General features: G+C 38.2%; 1 protein-coding gene and 1 pseudogene across 4 annotated transcripts in view; one reads left to right on the top strand and one right to left on the bottom strand.

Annotated features, from left to right (window-relative positions):
• Ptpn4 (protein tyrosine phosphatase non-receptor type 4) overlaps window positions 1-20109 on the top strand; it is a 159177-nt gene that overhangs the window by 8129 nt on the left and 130939 nt on the right. The window lies entirely within an intron of this gene.
• On the bottom strand, window positions 11918-12888 carry LOC117716159 (large ribosomal subunit protein uL10 pseudogene; annotated as a pseudogene).

The raw sequence follows: 20109 nt of genomic DNA, 5'->3' as shown, positions 1-20109 counted from the left end.
CTGAACCGTTTGAGAATATGTTGCAGACAAAAATGCCTGAATATTCTAGTCTTTATTTACCAAAACATGGTCAGTCTCTCATAAAACTGCCTGATCAGGAAATAAATGCTCACACAACTCTTAACTTGAGATCCATAAATGCCATTCACATTTTCCCAATGATCATAATGGCATTTCTTTGTTCTTTGTAGTCCAATTTAAAAATTGATTTAGGATCATCTATTGCATTTAATTGTCACGTTTCTTCATTCTTCTTTTGTTCAAAAAATTTTTTTGGCGTTTGTTTTCTGTGTGCTAAGATAGTTGTACATAGGTTAGAAGACAAGTTCTGGAAGTTGACTCTTCTACCACGTGTATTCTTGAGATTGTTAGGCTTGGTGGCGGCATTTTTACCTGCTGAGTGATCTCACTGGTCCCTTTTTACCCCTCTTCAGTTTAGAACCGTTCCTCTAACCCTTCCAGTCTTTAATGACCTTGACAGTTTCAAACAGTGTAGCCCTTTTATTCTGTAACATGTCCTGTTAGTTAAATGCTCCAATGGCTGCTCACATTCACGCTGAGGACATTGTTGGCAGGAGTGCTTGCCACAGAAAGATGTGCTATTCTTAGTGAACTACCCAGAGACATAGTATTGGCCCACCACTGGTGATGTTTGACCTTGACCACTATAAGCTCATGCTTGCTGAGTGTCTGCTATGTAAATCATATGAAATCATGTAATGTGAACACATTTTGGATTTTTTTCCCCCTGTTTTCATATTGGACACCCAACCCAAAGCCTTGTGCTTCTTAGGTAAGTGCTCTATCACTGAGCTAAATCTCTAACTCTTTTTTTTTTTTTTTTTTTTTTTTTTTTTTTTTTTTTTGTGGTGCTGAGGATCAATCCTAGGGCCTTTACATATACTAGGCCCATTATTCTTAGGTGAGGAGACACCTAAGACTGTACCAGTTTCTTTCAACATTATCACTTAGGTTTAGCCGTGTGGGGTAAACTCATTGTTGCAGATGTTACTCATGGAATTCTGTTCCTGTTTGGTGGTTCTTATTAGTTACTGTGATTTGAAATTTTATTTCACTGCTCAAATTGTTCCAGATTTTGTCGTAGAAGCCTTTGAAGTTGATTTCTGTGTCTTCTGGACATGTCTCCATCCTTGGCATACTTCTAATTACACAGTGTATTCTCAGATCATCTTATATTTTTCTGTTCTAGCTGTGCAGTTATTACTTTTTCTAAGGAATCCTGAGTTTTTTCTTCAGTAGAGGAGGTGTTTAGAAATAGGTACTTAGCGTGTTTGTTTAAATTGATAACACAGTTCTAGTCTAGCACTCCAGAATCTTCTCCAGCCTTTTTTCCTGTCTGTGTTTATATTTGATTTTGTTTTAATTTTTTTAATGTTGGAGTTTAGACCCAAAACCTAGGCATGCTAGGCAAACAACACTGACCCATGTTCCATTCTGTATTTGTGACTCTCTTTTCCGTCAGTGAGAAATTGGTTCTCACCATTCCTTAGTGTAACTACTTACTTGCTGCTTTCCTAACTTTAGACTAGTGTCTCCTTCCCTGCCACTTTTGAGGCCTGTTTCCTCAAGTCATGCTGTTAAGATAGGGTAGTCACTTCTCACTTAATTGTTTTTTCTTTAATCATATCAAAATTTGTAGAGAAGTGTTAAACCTACTTGTGGAGAAGAACAAAGGTAAAATTCAGGAAGGTGTGTCAGTCTCAGGAGACAGCTCAGTCACAGCTTATTGTTAACACATGAGGATCTTACAAGGATCTTAGTTCATTTCCAGCACTCCAAAAGCCAGGGGTAGTTGCGTAAGTTTGAGATCCCAGCTTTGGGTAGGTGGAACAAGGTGGATTCTTAAGGGCTTTCTGGCCAGCCAGCCTAGGCTAACTGGCAAGTCCTCAGGTACCCTGTAACAGGTGGACAGCTCCCAAGAATAATACCCAAAGATGACATCTAGCATCTATATTCATGTGTGTACATCTGAACATCCGTATAGCCACCTTTGTGCTCGCACTCACACACATTCTTCTCTCCAACAGACACAGAAATAATCACACAAATTAATAAATTTTTAAAGTCATGTGCCTTTTTGTCCATAAGTGTAAATAGCAAGGCAAATTTCTAAAATTCAGATTTGTTGCATCTTTATACTCCTATAATAAACATCTTTATACTCCTGTACTGCAGTACTTCTGTGTAAGTCTGATTTGGAAGCCAAAGGATTTAAAGTTGTTTAAGATTTATAGTTCATTGTTGAAATTTTATGTTTGTCAGTGTTTATGAAGGTGACCATTGTGGTCTTAATCATCATTGAAAGATAAGAGTTCTTAGATGGGAGAGGACTGAATGAGTATGAGAATGTCTGCTTATAGGCTAAAAGATAGAGAGGTTTGTGAAAGTGTCAAATGCTTCTAAGTGAAAGCAAAAGCCAGAATGCTGTGATTTGGACTATTGGAAAGTTATTGGTGACCTTAGCTAATTGGTTTTCAGATGTATTTTGGAAAATCAACTGTTTGATTGATGTATAGATTAAACATTTAAGTTCTTTGGGTTTCATCTCAGGCTCTATGGATTTTTAAGAATAGGTGGGGAATGTAGAGGTGATTGCATAGCAGGGGAAGTCTTTTGAGATGCTGTTAAAGTTATTGTGACTTACACTCATTAGAGGCCTTATTGCTTTAGCAGAAGAGTTATAAAATAGGGCTTTGTCAAGAAACACAATTGACGAAACGAGATACAATGTGTCTATTATGTCTACACATAGTAGACATATTTATATTACTTGACAAACTTCTTCAAGAAAATTGAGGTCTAGATCAGATTAGGAGACAGCATCAAGAAAGGCATCAGTTTTTAAGTTTGCATATATCTTAACATTTGTTGGGATTAAGGGAAAGAAAGGTTATTTGGAAGGCAGGTAAGAAGAACCATATGGCAATATCTACTATCAGAAACTGCTCTTAAATTAACTTTTGGATAAGTCCCTGCTCCCATTTCAGATGATTGTCATCTTAGTGAGTCTTTAGAGTACTACAAGCATCATTTGTTAACCTTCTTTTTTCCTTCCTTCTTTCCTTTCTTTCTTCCTTTCTTTCGTTTGTTTGCAAAATAGGGCTTCTTTGTGTAGCTGTCGCTGACCTTGAACTTGCTCTGTAGATCAAGGTAGCCTCAAGCTCAGAGATCTGCCTGCCATTGCCTCCCGAGTGCTGGGATTAAAGGCATGAACCACCATGCCTGGCCATTTTCATTTTTATTCATTCTTAAGAAGCTTATATTATCTTTATTTAGGTAAGTTTGAAATCTGTCGTGCAGCTAGAAGTGATATAGATGAGCTATCCATAGTTATATGCAAATAATATAACCACTGCAGGTAAGTCACAGTTTCTAATTGTAACAGTATACATTATCTGACCCCTCTGACTTCTCAAGTTATTTTATTCATTATTTTTAGACAGATGTCTTATATCTCAGGCTGGCTTGGAATTTATTGTATAGCCTAGCTTAATTTAGGACTTGCAGTCATCCTGCATCCTCTCCCCCTACCCAAGTTCTGGGATTATAGGCATGAGTCACCAAGCCTGGTTCAATTCTTTTTAGAATTTCACTTTCTTTATTGAATCAGTAATGTGGCTACTTGGTTCAGATTTCAAAATAATATAAAAAGGTCTATGTAGAGATGTTTGAACACTACTGCTGCTCTTTATAGGCAGCCTCTTTTTCTTTTTGGACAGTATTTATTTTATGCAAATAAAAGTAAATATAAATTATTATTCACTTATTTGTGCATGTGGAAATTAGTGTACTATATTGATGTTTTACATTGTAGTTTTTTCTGCACAAAGTCTGCCTTGAAGACTATGACTTTAATATATAGAGACAGACTTCTTTCATTTCTCTCTATTCCTTCTAACAGGGTGACATATTTAATTGTGTAAATATAAAATGAAGGTAACAAATTCTGATTCTTAAGCTTAAGCTGTTACTTCAGTTTTTTGGTCCTTTAACTTATTGTTTTTGTTTTTAATTTATTTTTATTGGATATTTTATTTACATTTCAGATGCCATCCCCTTTCCCCTCCCTAGAAAACTCCTATTGCATCCCCCCATCTCCTTTTTGCTTTTATACATTTTTTAAAATATTAATCAAATCTTTATAAATTTGGTAATGCTCAATAATAAGATGCCCATACAATCAGAAGTGTAACCCAATACCCAACCTAGATATATCAACTACCTTTGACTGGTGGAGACACTCGAACCAACGGCCTTCATGTCCCCATCCCCTCTTGTCACCTAGCTCCTCCTCTCCTTCTCTCCTTATTCCTTCTCTTCCTCTCCTTACTCCTCCCACCTTAGCTCCTCCTACATATCACCTTTCCTGTTAAAATAAAACTTTTCTCTCAAAATACAATTAGAGCATAGCTATACCAATTTGTGTCAGTAAGGTACAAGATAGACCTAATATCCAGTCCATCATTTTGTTGACTAACCAGAACCTCTGTCATCTCTCCTAACTAAAAGACTTAGTTCTGAACCTGGCTTTTTTCTTGGCTTTAGAATGAATGTCAGCTGAAAACCATCCTCTCAAACCTTTTCTCTCAAAGTAAATAGCTGGGATTGGCTATGAGACTATAAGTCTTCAACCCTGTGAGAAATCCAGAATGACTGAGTTAACTGAAATTATGGGAAGCACAAAGTATAGCTTCTAAAACTTAGCCAATTTATAAGACCGCTGAACACCTGGACAGTTCCTATACTACAAAACGTTGGAGCATCTGATCTTCAGCCTTCTGGCCCAGGATCATCTGACAGACCTAGTGATGCAGAATTATTAAGGGCTGATTACTCTGTCTAGGCAGATATAATCAGTCGACTATTCTGAAAGTGTGTTCTTTTCTGGACAGTGATTTGTCTGTAGATGAAAAGAGGCAATTCTTGCCTAGTGGCTGTCTCACCACAACTGGAGTAATTCCAAAGATGCTCAATTTCTTCTTAGAATCCAAGACAGGAAGCTGTCAGGAGCAGACAGGCCTCTAGTCAAAATGAACATTAATACAGAAATGTTTGTAACATCAATTCTGTGGACTTCTGATGTTTTGAAAACCAATTATTCATGTAAGGCAATCTGGACTGTTGTCTGTTAACTCCTCTCAGCTATTTCTAAATAAAATATAGAAAACACCCTAACAAATAAACTCAGCTATGAATTTGCTATAGGCCCTTAACTCACAGGCTAACCATCTCAAATCAGTTAGAAAAATTAAAGAAGGACTGGGTCTAAGCCTTGTATTCCTAAATGTGTTATAGGCACAATGCCTATTAGAGTAATACTATTAATCCACTTTTATATCAGTAAGAAGCTCATACCAATAACAACCTTAAATTTGAAATCAAAGTAAATTTTGTGCCATTTAAGAAATTATAACTTCATCTCAATAACAATTATACATATTTCTATCAATAGGCTATGGCTATGCAATAAATCCTAGCTAATCTTCCCTGTTCCAACAGAACCACTACTTTTCCCTAGAAAGACAGCCCAGTATTAACCACCTCAGTCCCCAAGCCTGGGGAATAGGGGTGCCGACTCTTCATTAACATCTTCAAGCTGATTATGGGCATTGAGATATTAGAAGAGGGGCAGGAGGAAGAGTAAATTGATAAGCCTCTGACGCTGTGTCTTCACTGCATCCAGCTGAAATTCCAGGACATCAGAGGTTCGAGCAGGTCTGCTCAGCTTGCTTGATGAGTAGATAAAACAAGGCTGTATATTCTGCAATATACAATTCTCAAAACAAATTTTAGTATCAAGATAATTTTTTGTTTGAATTCTGGAATCTAGTAGGTGGCCTGCCTCTGTCGTGTCTAATCCATACAATTCTGGGAGTTTCTATGAGGGTGTGCTCCCACCATCCTCCCATTCCCGCCTCCCTGCTCTCGAATTCCCCAACATTAGGGAATCCAAACTTTCAGGCACCAAAGCCCTCCACTTCCACTGATGCCTAACTCCTTACCCCATCCCCCCTCCTCCAATTACTAAGAGGGTGTGCTCCCACCATCCTTATTCCCGCCACCCTGCTCTGGAAATTCCCCAACATTAGGGCATCCAAATTTTCAGGCACCAAGGCCCTCCACTTCCACTGATGCCTGGCAAGGCCACCCTCAACTACCTATACAGGTGGAGCCATGAGTCCCCTCCCTTTGTGTTCTCAGGCTGGAGATTTTAGAATGGCTACTCCAGCTTGTTTCTTAGGACCATTTGCTTGAAAAATTGTTTCCCAGCTTTTTACTCTAAGATAGAGTATGTCTTTGTCACTGAGGTGGGTTTGCTGTATGCAGCAAAATGCTGGGTCCCATTTATGTATCCAGTCCATTAGCCTATGTCTTTTAATTGGGGAATCGAGTCCATTGATGTTAAGAGATATCAAGGAACAGTGATTGTTGTCTCCTGTTATTTTTGTTATTAGAGGTGAAGTTATCTTTGTGTGGCTATCTTCTGTTGGATTTGTTGGAAGAGGATTACTTTCTTGCTCTTTCTGGGTTATAATTTCCCTTCTTGTATTGGAGCTTTCCTGCTATTATCCTTTGTAATGCTGGGTTTATGGAAAGATATTGTGTAAATTTGGTTTTGTCGTGGAATATCTTGGTTTTTCCACCTATGGTAATTGAGAGTTTTGCTGGGTATAGTAGCCTGGGCTGGCATTTGTGTTCTCTTAGGGTCTGTATGACATCTGTCCAGCATCTTCTAGCTTTTATAGTATCTGGTGAGACGTCTGGTGTAATTCTGATAGGTCTGCCTTTACACGTTACTTGGCCTTTTTCCCTTACTGCATTTAATATTCTTTCTTTGTTTTGTGCACTTGATGTTTTATTTATTATGTGACGGGAGGTATTTCTTTTCTGGTCTAGTCTATTTGGCGTTCTTGTATGTTTATGGGCATCTCGTTCTTTAGATTAGGGAAGTTTTCTTCTATAATTTTTTTTTTTTTTTTTTTTTTTTTTTTTTTCGAGACAGGGTTTCTCTGTATAGCCCGGGCTGTCCTGGAACTCACTCTGTAGACCAGGCTGGCCTCGAACTCAGAAATCCGCCTGCCTCTGCCTCCCAAGTGCTGGGATTAAAGGTGTGCACCACCACCGCCCGGCTCTTCTATAATTTTTTGAAGATATTTATTGGCCCTTTAAGTTGGGAATCTTCACTTTCATCTATACCTATTATCCTTAGGTTTGGTCTTATCATTGTGTCCTGAATTTCCTGGATGTTTTGTGTTAAGAACTTTTTGCATTTTGTGTTTTCTTTGACAGTTGTGTCAATATTTTTTATGGTATCTTCTGCACCTGAGAGTCTCTCTTCTATCTCTTGTATTCTGTTGATGCTTGCGTCTATGACTCCTGATTTCTTTCCTAGGTTTTCTATCTTGAGGGTAGTTTCCCTTTGTGATTTCTTTATTGTTTCAACTTCTATTTTTATGTCCTGGATGGTTTTGTTCAATTCCTTCACCTGTTTGGTTGTGTTCTCTTGGAATTCTTAAAGGGATTTTTGTGTTTCCTCTTTAAGGGCTTCTACCTTTTTACCTGTGTTCTTCTCAAATTCTTTGAGAGTGTTATTTATGTCCTTCTTAAAGTCCTCTATCATCATCATTAGAAGTGATTTTAAATCTGAATCTTGCTTTCCTAGTGATATAGGGAATTCAGGACTTTCTTGTGTGGGAGAAGTAGGTTCTAATGATGCCAAGTACCCTGGGTTGCTGATGCTTATGTTCTTGTACTTGCCTTTTGCCATCTGGATCTCCTTAGTGCTACCTGTCCTGTCTCTAACTGGAGCCTGTCTTTCCTATTACCTTGGTTGTATCAGAACTGTGTGGGGTGGGTGTTACTACTGGGGTTAGAGCTGGGGCACAAGATCTGCTCAGTGCTCAGGCGCAGACAGGAAGGAACCAGTGCTCCAGGCCAGGAGTGACTTCCTGGGTCCTAGTGGGTCCTAGTTACTCCCTGTTTGAGGCGGGTATTGCTATCTTCTTACCTGAGATACTGCCCAGGTTAGAGCTCCTGGAAGGCCTGCTTCCTCTGCCTTCTGTGAGATTGGGGGCAGAGCTGCCTCCCGGGATCTGCTCAGTGCTCAGGCCCAGACTGGAAGGATGATGGTCCTTTAACTTATATAAGTAATTTTCTTTTACCCTCTATCTTTATGAACTAGAGTTCCCACAGATATTTTTCACTATGATGTAATTGACTTACTTTATCTCAAATCCTCTAATGTTCACTTGAAGTAACCGTTCAGATTTTCTGGCCCAGCCAAAGACTTTCTCCTAATTTCCATAGCCACGGTGAAGGCTGGAAAAAAAAGAGAAAGGCATGAAACTAATATTTGTTGAGCTGTACTAGTTGTTTTCAAATATGTTATTTCAAGACTGGAGAGATGGCTCAGAAGTGAGAAGTACTTGCTCTTGCATAGGACCCAGGTTTGATTCCCAGCATCCACATGGTGACTCACCAACATCTATAACTCTAGTTCCAGGGGATCTGTCTCTTTTGGCCTTCATGGGCACCAGGCATGCATGTGGCACACAAACATGCATGCAATCAAAGCACCCAGACACATAAATAATAAATTTTAAAAAACCTTATTCAATGTATTGCAATGAATTCTTTCAACATATGGAATGAGTAGTAGTATTCCATATGGAATTTTTTGGATTTATGGATGAGAAAGTTATGGTTCATAAAGGAGAGTTGTCCAGACTTCAACATTCAGATATCTCAGTAGTTAAAATGTGTACTGTTCTCATAGAGAACCTAGACAGAGTTTCTAGCAACCATTGGGCTGCTCACAACCGCTTGTAACTGCAGTTCCAGGGGATCTGGCCTCTACAGGCAGCTATACACAAGAAACAATAAAGAAATCACAAAGGGAAGCTACCCTCAAGATAGAAACCCCTTCCCAGTATATAAAATTTAAAATAAAAAACTTAAAGCATTTTAAGTTTAGCATAGTGTGGTGGCAGACTGTGATAGGCAAGACAAGTTTGATCACCTATTTTGTATTGCTTGTGAATTGTAAGACTTTAAAATTTTTTTAATTCTTGAAAAAAATCAAAGGAAGAATAATATTTGATAACCTGTGAAAAATTGTATGAAACTCAAACTTCTCTTCAATAAAGTTCTATTGGAACACGACTACACTGATTTGTATTTGTGGCTAATTGCATGCTATAATGCTAGAATTAAGTCGTTCCAATAAAGATCACCTGATCTGTAAAACTCCAACTTTTACAAATCTGGGTCAGGCTGGAGAGATGGCTCAGCAGTTATGAGCACTGGCTGCTCTTCCAGAGAACCTGGGTTCAGTTCCCAGCACCCACTTGACTCTTCACAAGTGTTTGTAACTTCAATTCCAGGGAATCTGGTTGTTTTTGTTTTGAAAGGTTAAGGAGGAAAAAGCTAAGTTAGATAAAATAGCAAAACTCTAATACTGATTGTCAGGCCCCCTGTAATTCCCTCCTCCTATTCCCAACACATAGGAGCGGTGAGGCGGTGAGTTCTTATCTTAGATCTTAGTTTAACTCTTTTTTGGAGACCAAGTCTCTGTTAAGCCCTGGCTGACCTGGCTGGTTTGGAACCTAGTATGTTTCCAGGCTAGCCTTGAACTCAGAGATCCACTACTTCTGCCTTTCAAGTATTAGGACTGAAGATGTTTGCCACCAATTTAGGCTAACCTCTTAACGCGTGAATAGAAATGATCTCATTTCTTTTCTCAGTTTTCTAGTAGTATTGAGGTAGATTATACAATGGATCAAATAGTAGATTCTTCCATGTGTGACAGAAAAACACATTAATAATTACTTTAGCTTGCAGAAGTCGAAGTCATTAAGATATGGTGGAAAGGGTGTCTTCTTTGTGATTAAGTAGATTTGTATTTAAATGCTTCTCCTTATTTTGCTTGTATAATTTTGGGCCAGTTACCAAATTCTTCTAGCTGTCATGCCCAATCTTTTAGCATTTCAGCAGTGTTCTCATCTCAAAGTGTATGTTTGAGAACTGTTCACAAGTTAACACACACACACAGGGGGGGGGGGGCAAAACAATAACAAAAAAGAACCCTCAAGGTTGTAAGTACGTTTACAGGTTTTTTTTTTTTTTGGTTATGTTTTGTTTTTCACATCTGTGTGTGCAATTAATTGCCTTTAAAGAGCTCCCAGAAGAACCATGGCCTGGACCAAACTGCTGCAGCCAAGGGGATGTTCTCTTTACTGAAACTAGCTGCTAACCTAGTGAACATTAGCAGGAGCAATACTTTAGGCCACTTTGAAATACATGAAGTCCAGGGTGGGGCACGGGCCTTGATAATACAGCGTGGGTGGGGATCCCCTAGCAGCCCTCATGTTACATGAACCTACAGATCCATACAGTATCCAGATGGTGTCTGTGCCACTTAAGTTTACAGTTTGTGTTGGGTGGCATTCATAACTACCCTTGGCCATGTGTGCCTGTGGTCTGCTAGTTGGACATCTTTGCATCTGCAAAGAGATAAAAGAAGTGAAATATCACTGTTTTAAGAATGAAGATAGACACGAACTATTCTAGTTATTATTGGTATCTAACAAGCTATGCCAACACTTAGTGAAATGAAACAATCACCATTTTATGATTTGTAGATTCTATGTGTAAGGAATTCTAATGCAACAGGGCCCAGGAGTGATTGCTATTTTCTTTTCTACAATATAATATATGCTTACTGGGCGGGAATACCTGGGAGTCAGAATGCTTTGGGGATAGAGGGGCCCTTTGCAGGCATGCTTGTTTATGTGTCTCATGACTCAAGCATAGGTTCAGCCGAGGCTATAGATTAGAGCTCTTACTTACGAATTTTCCATTGTGGCCCAAGGAGGGTGATATACTAGCTGAGTTTTGGGAGAAGTGTCCTTAGAATAAGTCGTCCAAGAAAATCAGATAGAACGTAAAGCCTCTGATGGTATTAGAAGTCATTGGTAATTAAGCAGTCTTTTATATGCTAGGCAAGCTCTATTCCTGACCCCTTCAAATTATTTCTAAAGAACTTTCTGTTGCTTAGCTAATACATGAGCTATAGGAGATGCCATGCTGTGAATAATTCTTAGACCACAGGTTGCTAAATTGATTAAATAAACTAAAATTGAATAAACTGGACAATAAGGTGCCAGCTGCTGGTGCCATCACCCCATGTGGTGTCATCACCCCTGATAGATTGATTTCAACCTTTAGTGGTTGGAACACTAGATACTGCATTTTCTAGCCATGTAAAGTTGTCAGGGTTATGCCCCCTCTGTTAGCCTCTTTTTTCATCTTTAGAAATAAAGTTTATATCTCCCTATGCACCATTTATAAAAACAGGCTGACAGTAATTAAGTGTGCATACTATGTATACCTTTCAGGTCTGGTTTTAAAGCTCAGTAGATATACACAGAAGAAACGGCTTATGTTAAAGACAAGTACTGGATATTAATTTAAATGTTTATTTATTTGAGACATTCTATCATGGAGCTTAGGTTGGCCTTCAGCTGGTTTTGTAGTCCAGTATAACCTAGCATCTCCTGCCTCTACTTCCCATGTGTGGGGATTATAGGCTTGGACTATCATGCCAGGTTCATAATTTAGGTACTGAAGTTTTAAAAGTAGCATGCTGCCCCCTAGGGACAGTACAGTATTTAATCAATTGTGGAAATTTCTATTCTTCAGCCTGCATAAGCTTGTATTTGGAATTAGTATTAATGTTAAGCAGCATTAAGTTTTGGGTTTTTTGGTTTTTCAGTTTGTTTGTCTTGCTTTGGTTTTCAGTCCCTTCCCCTCCCTCCCTTTTAGAAGAGAACTAAGCCTGTTTTTTTCTATATTTCTCAAATGAAGCGGGCTGAGTTGGTTGCTTTGAGGGAATTAGTCAGAGACCAACTCCCATATCCTACTCTGATTTCTGACTCTCCTTGGTTTCAGCCTTGGTTAGTGCGGCAGCAGTAGCAGCAGCAGTGGTGGTGGTGGCAGCCATAAGGGCAGCAGCCACAAATGCAGATGGATTGGCCAAGAAGGCTTTGACCTTTCAATAAGTGGGAAGGTGTACTCAGTCTCCACAAAGCCAGGGCCTACTTGTATCCATTGACAATAGAGTATGGCACTAAGGCCGAAGTCAGGTAAGCAGTCTGCAGACAAACACTGGCAACATTTGGACATCTTCTAGAATATAAGAATGCAGAGTCTGCTCTGTGCTGCCAAGTGCTTCCAGGGTTGTAAAGGCTGCCCTTGTCAAACATCTGTTGGATGATCAGCCCAGAGGAGAAGGGGGAGATGTTCAGCCATGTTCACAGTGTGACTTCACTGGCTTCTACTTTGTCCTCAGTTTTTATTAGCTGTACATCACTCAGAATATCGGTGGTACCTCTGGAGATTTTAGTGGTGGTGCCTAAAGCCCAGAAGAAAGAGGTTATCAGACCCCCAAACCAGTGTTCTGGGCTGGCATAGTTACCTCACATGGGGTGAAGGCACCGGCAGCTGGCGCCTTATTGTCCAGCAGCATGTCCCTAATCTTGATGAGATCCTCAAAGTCCATATTACCCCAGATCTGAGGCAACAGTGTCTCCAGAGTTTGGTTATTTGCTAGATGCCCCTTCATGGCCTAGCACATCATGACGTTCTTGCCTTTTAACCCTACAGCCTTCTCTGTGGGTCTGCTGCATCGGATTGGAGCCCACATTGTATGCTCCACAAAGAAGTATTTTGGCTAATCATCCAAAAGTTGTATGATCTTAGGAAGTAGTTGGACTTCGAGGTTGCTGTGTCTTTCCTGGGCATAATGGTGGTGCATCAGGGATTGCTACACAGGGTTTAAAGACTTGGGTCATTCCAAGGAGGATGCCTGGGGAGCCCCCACCCCCATTACTCCTCTTCCTCTTCTTCCTCTTCCTCTATTGGCATGAGCAGATTTAGAATTCTCTCTCTCCAAGGTAACTGGGTGGCTTTGTATTTTTATTTTCCTTTTGAAATTTTGTTAGCTTGCTATTTCCTTTTAAAATTTTTTTAATTTGAAAATATTTTTTTTAAAGAATGGAACTCAACCAGATGTTTATTTAAAATAAAAAATTAGATCATAACTGATGAAAGCTGGTACTATAATTTTGTTTTGTGGGATATTTGTTTGTTTGTTTGGTTTTTTTTTTTTTGAGACAAGGTTTTTCTATTTGTTGAAAATGCTCACTTTCTTGGTCTCTGTCTCTCTGTGTCTCTCTCTCTCTCTCTGGCTGCTGCTGCTTCTCCTTCTCCTTCTCCTCCTCTTCCTCCTCATCTTCCTCTTCCTCTTCCTCCTCCTCCTTTTCCTCCTTCTTCTCCTCCTCTTCCTCCTCTTCCTCTTCCTCTTCCTCCTTTCCTCTTCTCCTCCTCTTCCTCCTCCTCCTCTTCCTCCTCATCCTCCTTCTCCTTTCCTCTCCTCTTCCTCTTCCTCATCCTCCTTCTCCTCCTCCTTCTCTTCCTCCTTCTCCTTTCCTCTCCTCCTCTTCTTCCTCCTCCTCTCCTCTTCTCCTCCTCCTCCTCTTCCTCCTCCTCCTCTTCCTCCTCCTCCTCTTCCTCCTCATCCTCTTCCTCCTCATCCTCTTCCTCCTCGTCCTCGTCCTCCTCCTCGCCCTCCTCCTCCTTTTTTTGTTTTGTTTTTCGAGGCAGGGTTTCTCTGTATAGCCCTGGCTGTCCTGAAACTCACTCTGAAGACCAGGCTGGCCTCGAATTCAGAGATCCGCCTGCCTCTGCCTCTGCCTCCCAAGCGCTGGGATTAAAGGCGTGCGCCACCACTGCCCAGCTGTTTCTGGCTTCTTAATAAAAAAAATCAAGTGTTGGTAGACTTGTGGATTTATTATGTCCAGGTCTTCAGTTTAATTCCATTGATCAACAACATGTCTGTTTTTGTGCCAATGCCATGTTTTTATTACAGATCTATAGATCTGTAGTACAGTTTGAAATCAGGGATGTTGTGTTTCCATATGAAGCTGGAAATTGTCCTTTCAAGATTTGTGGAGAATTGTGTTGCAATATTGATGGGGATTGCACTGAATCTGAAGATTGCTTTTGGTAGGATGGCCACTTTTTACTATGTTTAACTGATCAATGAACTTGGGAGATCTCTTCATCTTCTTACAGCTTCAGTGTTTTTCTTCATGTGTTGAAGTTTTTATTATACTAGTCTTTCACTTGCTTGGTTAGATTAACTGCCCTCCCTCCCCCCCCCCCAAGATATTTTACATTATTTGAGGCAGTTAAGAATGGTTTTGTTTCCCTGATTTCTTTGTTAGACTGTCATTTGTATGTAGGAGGACTACTGCTTTTTGTGATTTTTGTGAGTAAATACTGTATCAGCTACTTTGCTAAAAGTTTTTATTTTTGTGGTGGAATTTTTAGAGTCACTTATGTATACTATTACATTAGCTGCAAATAAAGATACTTGATTTCTTCCTTTCCAGTTAGTATCCCCTTGATCTCCTTCAGTGGTCTTAATTGCTCTAGGTAAGACTTCAGAAAGTACTGTATCAAGTAGGTATATATACTATGGAGGATGGATCATCTTTTCTTCTTCCTTAGTTTAATGTAATTGCTTTGAGTTTTTCTCCATTTAAGTTGATGTTTGGGCTTGCTGTAAATTGCCTTTATTATGTTGAGGTATGTCCCTTGTATCCCTAATCTCTTAAAGACTTTTATCATGAAGGAATGTTAGCTTTGTCAGCGTTCTTTTCTACACCTAATAAGATGATCATGTTGATTTGTCTTTCAGTCTATTTCTATGGGTGAATTACAACTTGTTAGTATTTTTGTTTTAGTTTTCCCAAGTGAAACACAGAAAACTAGTAAAATGAGAAAATGGGTATTTAAATGATATTTGTTTTTCCAGTGTTTGTACATATTTTCCCGACAAATTATCTAGTAAATCCAAGGTTAACAGGCAAATTAGCATTCCTTTATATAATGATAAACTTAGTTAAGAATCTTTATAAATGAGATAAATGATGACAATATTTTTTAGAGATGGTCATTTAAAACACAATAAAGTAATAATTTGAAAATTACACATACGACAGGAAGAGCATTTGACTTTTAAGTCAGTGGACTCTCACTAGAGAAATTGAAATCATTGACCTCTACAGATTCTCTCCATTTTAAACAGTGGTTCTAATCCAAGCAATTCTATTGCCTTGGAAACTTTCTTCCAAGAGATTGAAAAAATGTATTGGAGATTTATAACCTTGAAATATTGACTAGGAAACAAGAAAAGGAAGAGAGCCGGGCAGTGGTGGCACACGCCTTTAATCCCAGCACTTGGGAGGCAGAGGCAGGTGGATTTCTGAGTTCGAGGCCAGCCTGGTGAGTGAGAGTGAGTCCAGGACAGCCAGGACTACACAGAGAAACCCTGTCTCGAAACAACAACAACAACAAAACAACAACAAAAAAAAAGAAAAAGAAAAGGAAGAGAGACCAGAGGTAACTTAAGGTTAGCTCAAGCGCTGGTTCTCTGGTCATGTCTCTTTACTTCATTAAATTTAAGCAGTAGTTGTTGTGCATTTTTAAAGTAATTGGTCATTTGCTAGTCAAAAGAAGCACCATTTAGAAAAATGTTTTAGACCCAATACAGTATTCTAGTTTTTAAAATAAAGGCATATACTTTTTAATCACTAGGAAAGTAAGATACATTAGAATTTCTTCAGGTACACAGTAGAAGAAAAAATAGAAAAAGAAAAATTAAGATTCAACATAATATTCCTGTGAGAAAGAGGTAAAGTTTTGTTGCAGACCGCTCTGCCCCATGCTTGGGGGCCAAAATGTCAAGAACCGCTCTGTCAATGTTGGAACCGCACTGCCAAAAGTCTTGGGGGCTAAATTTTTAGAGCCCACACTGCCCCAAGCTGCTCCGGTCTGCGGGTCGGGTTCAGCAAGAGAGTGAGGACGGACCCGAAGGATGGAGACCAGAGTGTGATTCAATCCCGTTTATTCTTCAGTCTCTCTTCTTCTCTCCAAGTCCCTAGTTCCTAGTACCAAGTCTCAAGTCCTAATCCCAGTTCCAGCTGTAATAAGTCTCAAGTCCTTATCCTAGTTCCAGCTGTAATAAATCTCAAGTCCTAATTACTAATTCGAAGTTCCTACTCTCTTTCCCAGTTCCAAGTCTTCTTCCCTGGTTTCAAGTTGCCTTCTTCTGTCTGCCTCTTGCCTTTTATATGTCTCACTTCTAAGTCACGCCTTTAAGTCTTGTCTCTAAATCACACCTTTAAGTCATGTCTTTAAGTCTCACACCTTTAAGTCTCACACACCTAAGGGAAGATCCTGGGTATCTAAAACAAGATGTTATCAGAGTGTGCTGTTGTAGGCTGTTGTAAACAAGTTTCTTGTCAGGGTATATGGCTCTAGATGGCTGCAAGGATGATAACCGCTTTCTGTCGGCTCCCCACAAAGTTTTAAAAGGAAAGACATGATCACTTCATTCCTCTAGATTATTTTAAAAGCTTTTGTTCTCTTGTATCCCAAGAGTATACAGTTGATAACCTTAATGTTTCCCTCTTATTTATACTAGGATATTTAATTGTCTATGTGGTAGTCTCTTGCTATCCATGGGTATTTGATTCCAGGACCCCAGAGGACACCAAAGTCTGTGGGTGTTTCAAGTTTTTTACATAGATGATAAGTATTTGCATAAAGCCTGTACATATCTCTTTGTATCCTTTTAAGTCTCATGTATATTATTTGTATCTAATACAATGTAAATGTTTTTGAATTTTTAAATTATAAATGTGTTTGTGTGAGTTTTTCACTTTAGATTTTACATTTAAATATGATTCATTGAGTGCTTTTGAATAAAGAAACTACAACAAAAAATGGCATTGTCAGGGTAGTGAGATAGTGCCAAGTGTGATGACTCACAGAGTCTGCATATTGGGAGGAGGGCATCTACGGTGGCAGTTGTTCTCTGACTTCCATATGTGTGCCATGGCATACATACACCCCTTCCCCAAATTAAAAGAGGGTTAAGGGGGGCACTTCAACATGATAGAGAGCTAAGACCTCCATGAACCAGACTTGAACATAGAACCTAATTACTTTCCTTAGTGATTAAAAATATATACCTTTATTTTGAAAACTAGAATACTGGGTTGGGTCTAAAACATTTTTCTAATTTTTCTGAATTTTTTAGAAGAAAATGTGAGAAAATCTTAAGTATCTAAGTTTGGTGAAGTACTCCTAGGTGTGACACCAAAAGAATGGTTCATTAAAGTGTGTATAAAGTGTGTATGTATATATGTTCAAAAAGCCAGTGTGGTATCACACACCTTTAATTCCAGCACTTCATCCTCAGAGGCAGACAGACCTTCACCTACATATGCTAGCCAAGAGCTCAAAACAGTTGAAAGCTGTCTCAAAAAAGAAAAAGAAAACAAAGTATATTTATTTACCAACAGTGATGGTACTTAGAATTATAGCATACAGTTGGAAAAAATTCCCACATTTTTCAGTGTTTTCAGATTCCTGGCATATTACTACTTTTTGATATCCCAGAACAATAAATCAGCATTCCCAGGTGTTCTCAGAGCTTTCAAAATTATATTTTAAACATGCTTCTAACAATCTTCAGACTATATGATTTGAATAGCTAAGCTAAAATTCTTGTTTGAAGAGTAAAATATACCAGGTTCAACAGTTGAAGTACTTACATATTTCAGAAATATTCAGTGAAAAACATAATTTAAAATTTACATCTTGCCGATGTGACAGCCCTTTAGGTTGGCATACGTGGTGGGCAACTCACCACACTGAACATCTCTTCAGCTCATCTTTTTTAGTTTTTTAGCATAATGTTCTCTATATGTTATTATATTTGTAGACTCTATTTTTTGTTTACCTTTTATACATAGGACTATGTTTTAAATGTAACCCCATGTATTCTATGTATATACCACATAATTTGCAAACATGACTAGTTTTATTTCTTTCTATGTGCACCCTGCCCTTCACCACTCTCCCTGTCACTGAATTATTTGCTTTGTTCCTGATCTTAGGATAAAAATGTTTAGGCTGTAACCATTAAATTAATTATGATAGTAACCATATAGACTGCTTTTATAGATGTTCTTAATCATTGTGTTCTGAGATTGTGTTTTGAGATTTTTTTTTATTGTGGTAAATTTTGTCAGATGCTTTTCTGCATTGATTGAAAAGCTTATATGATTTTTTTTCTCTTACTCATTTAGTGTGGTAGAGGACATTGAGCAAACGTGTAACTGTAAGCTTTGCCACACTTAATAAAACCCTTCTTATACAGTTCTTTCACACAGTGATGAATTCTTCTTTATGCCTTGGGTGTTTCAGTAGAATGAAATGAAAATGAGAAGTGCTGCCTTGTGTGCTTCCTGTGAGATTGTAGAGACAGTGGTAATCATCCCTTAAATAGCAAACCATCTGGGTTTGAAAGTGCCATAGGGTTTTAAGGGTTTTTTTTTTTTTTTATTCAAAATTTAAAATAGCTACAGGGCTATTTAAATTGTTCTGTATATTAATTCTGATATTTTGTGCCTTTTGAAGAATTGGGCCACTTTAGGGGTCAAATTATTGTATTCAAGTGCAAATTGTTTCGGTATCATTTTGATGTTGACAAGGTTCACATAATGCCCACTATTTCATTCCTAACATTAATACTTTTTTTAAAAAAAGATTTATTATATATTTCATGTATGTGAGTACACTGTCACTCTCTAGACAACACCAGAAGAGGTCATTAGATCTCACTTTAGATGGTTGTGAACCACCATGTGGTTGCTGGGAATTGAACTTGGGACCTCTGGAAGAGCAGCCACTGAGCCATCTCTCCAGCCTATGTTAATAGGTTTTTTTTTTTCCTTTTCTTTTGTTAATCTTGGTTCTTTGATCTTTTAAGAGGATCAGCTTTGCATCCCAGTTGATTTTCTTTTTCTTCTGGAGGGTTGTATAGGAGTCTTTAATTGTTCTCTTTTATTTCCTTCCCATTGTTTACATTTGTTTTATTAGGCTTTTCTCTGAGTTCTTAAGATTAGATTAGATTATTGCCATGAGGCATGTCCTGTTTTCCTGTTATATACATGCAGCCCTATAAATTTCTTTTATTAGTGCATGGTATATCTGTGACCCAGAAACTTTGCTAACTTGTATATTTAGCTTTACTTAGTTCTGTGTATTTTTTGGGTTTCCCTTAAGATCTCTTCTTTGTCCCATGTGTACATTTGAAAGTATTCTATTTACTTTCTTGAGTTTAGAGGTTTTTTTCTATTGTTAATTTCTAGTTTAATTCTTCTGTTCTTAGGGACCATACGTTGTAGAATTTCATTTCCTTAAGGATATTTAGTTTTATTTTGTGTCCCAGGATATGGTCTTTCATGGTAATTTTTCAAAGAACATTTGGAAGTTATATATGTTTTACTATCAGTGATAAGGTATTTTATAAATGCTTATTGGATCCTGGTAGTTAATGTTATTATTGTCCTATATTCTTACTAATTTATTTATTTAATTATACCAGCTACTGAGAAATGAGAATTGAGCTTTTCATTGTAGATTTGTCTATTTTTTATTCCAGTTTTCTAATTTTGAATACTATTTTTGTGCCTGTCAACTATTGTCTTGTTTGTGGATTGTTTTATCACTGTGTGATTCTTCTCCTTGCTCATTTTCTCAGAGCCCAGGGTCCAGTCATGTAGCATTACTATAGCTACTCCTGCTTTTGTTGATTGTTCTGTGATGATGTATCTTTTCCCATTGTTATACTATCTACCAGATTATAATGTGTTGAGTTTCTTTGAGGTAGTTTTTATTGTTTGTTTCCTATTAGGCCAGCAGCTGTTTTTTAACTGAAGAATCTTATCTAGTTAGTCCCTCCTTGTCAGCATATTAAAATACTTTTCTTGTATATTAGCTTTATATTAAATGTAATGTTAACATTTTCTTCCATCTTTTATCTATGAGATGGTAACTCCAGTTACTGAATACTACTGACTCGAAAGCCTGTTTCTAGTAGTATTTGTTTACTGATTATTTATATAGCTTACTATTTATTGTTTATGGTTCAAGTGCTTTAATCCCAGCACT

Source organism: Arvicanthis niloticus, chromosome 10 (assembly GCF_011762505.2).
Source record: "Arvicanthis niloticus isolate mArvNil1 chromosome 10, mArvNil1.pat.X, whole genome shotgun sequence".
In the NCBI taxonomy this organism is placed as follows: domain Eukaryota; kingdom Metazoa; phylum Chordata; class Mammalia; order Rodentia; family Muridae; genus Arvicanthis; species Arvicanthis niloticus.
This window is presented reverse-complemented; position numbering and strand designations above follow the sequence as displayed.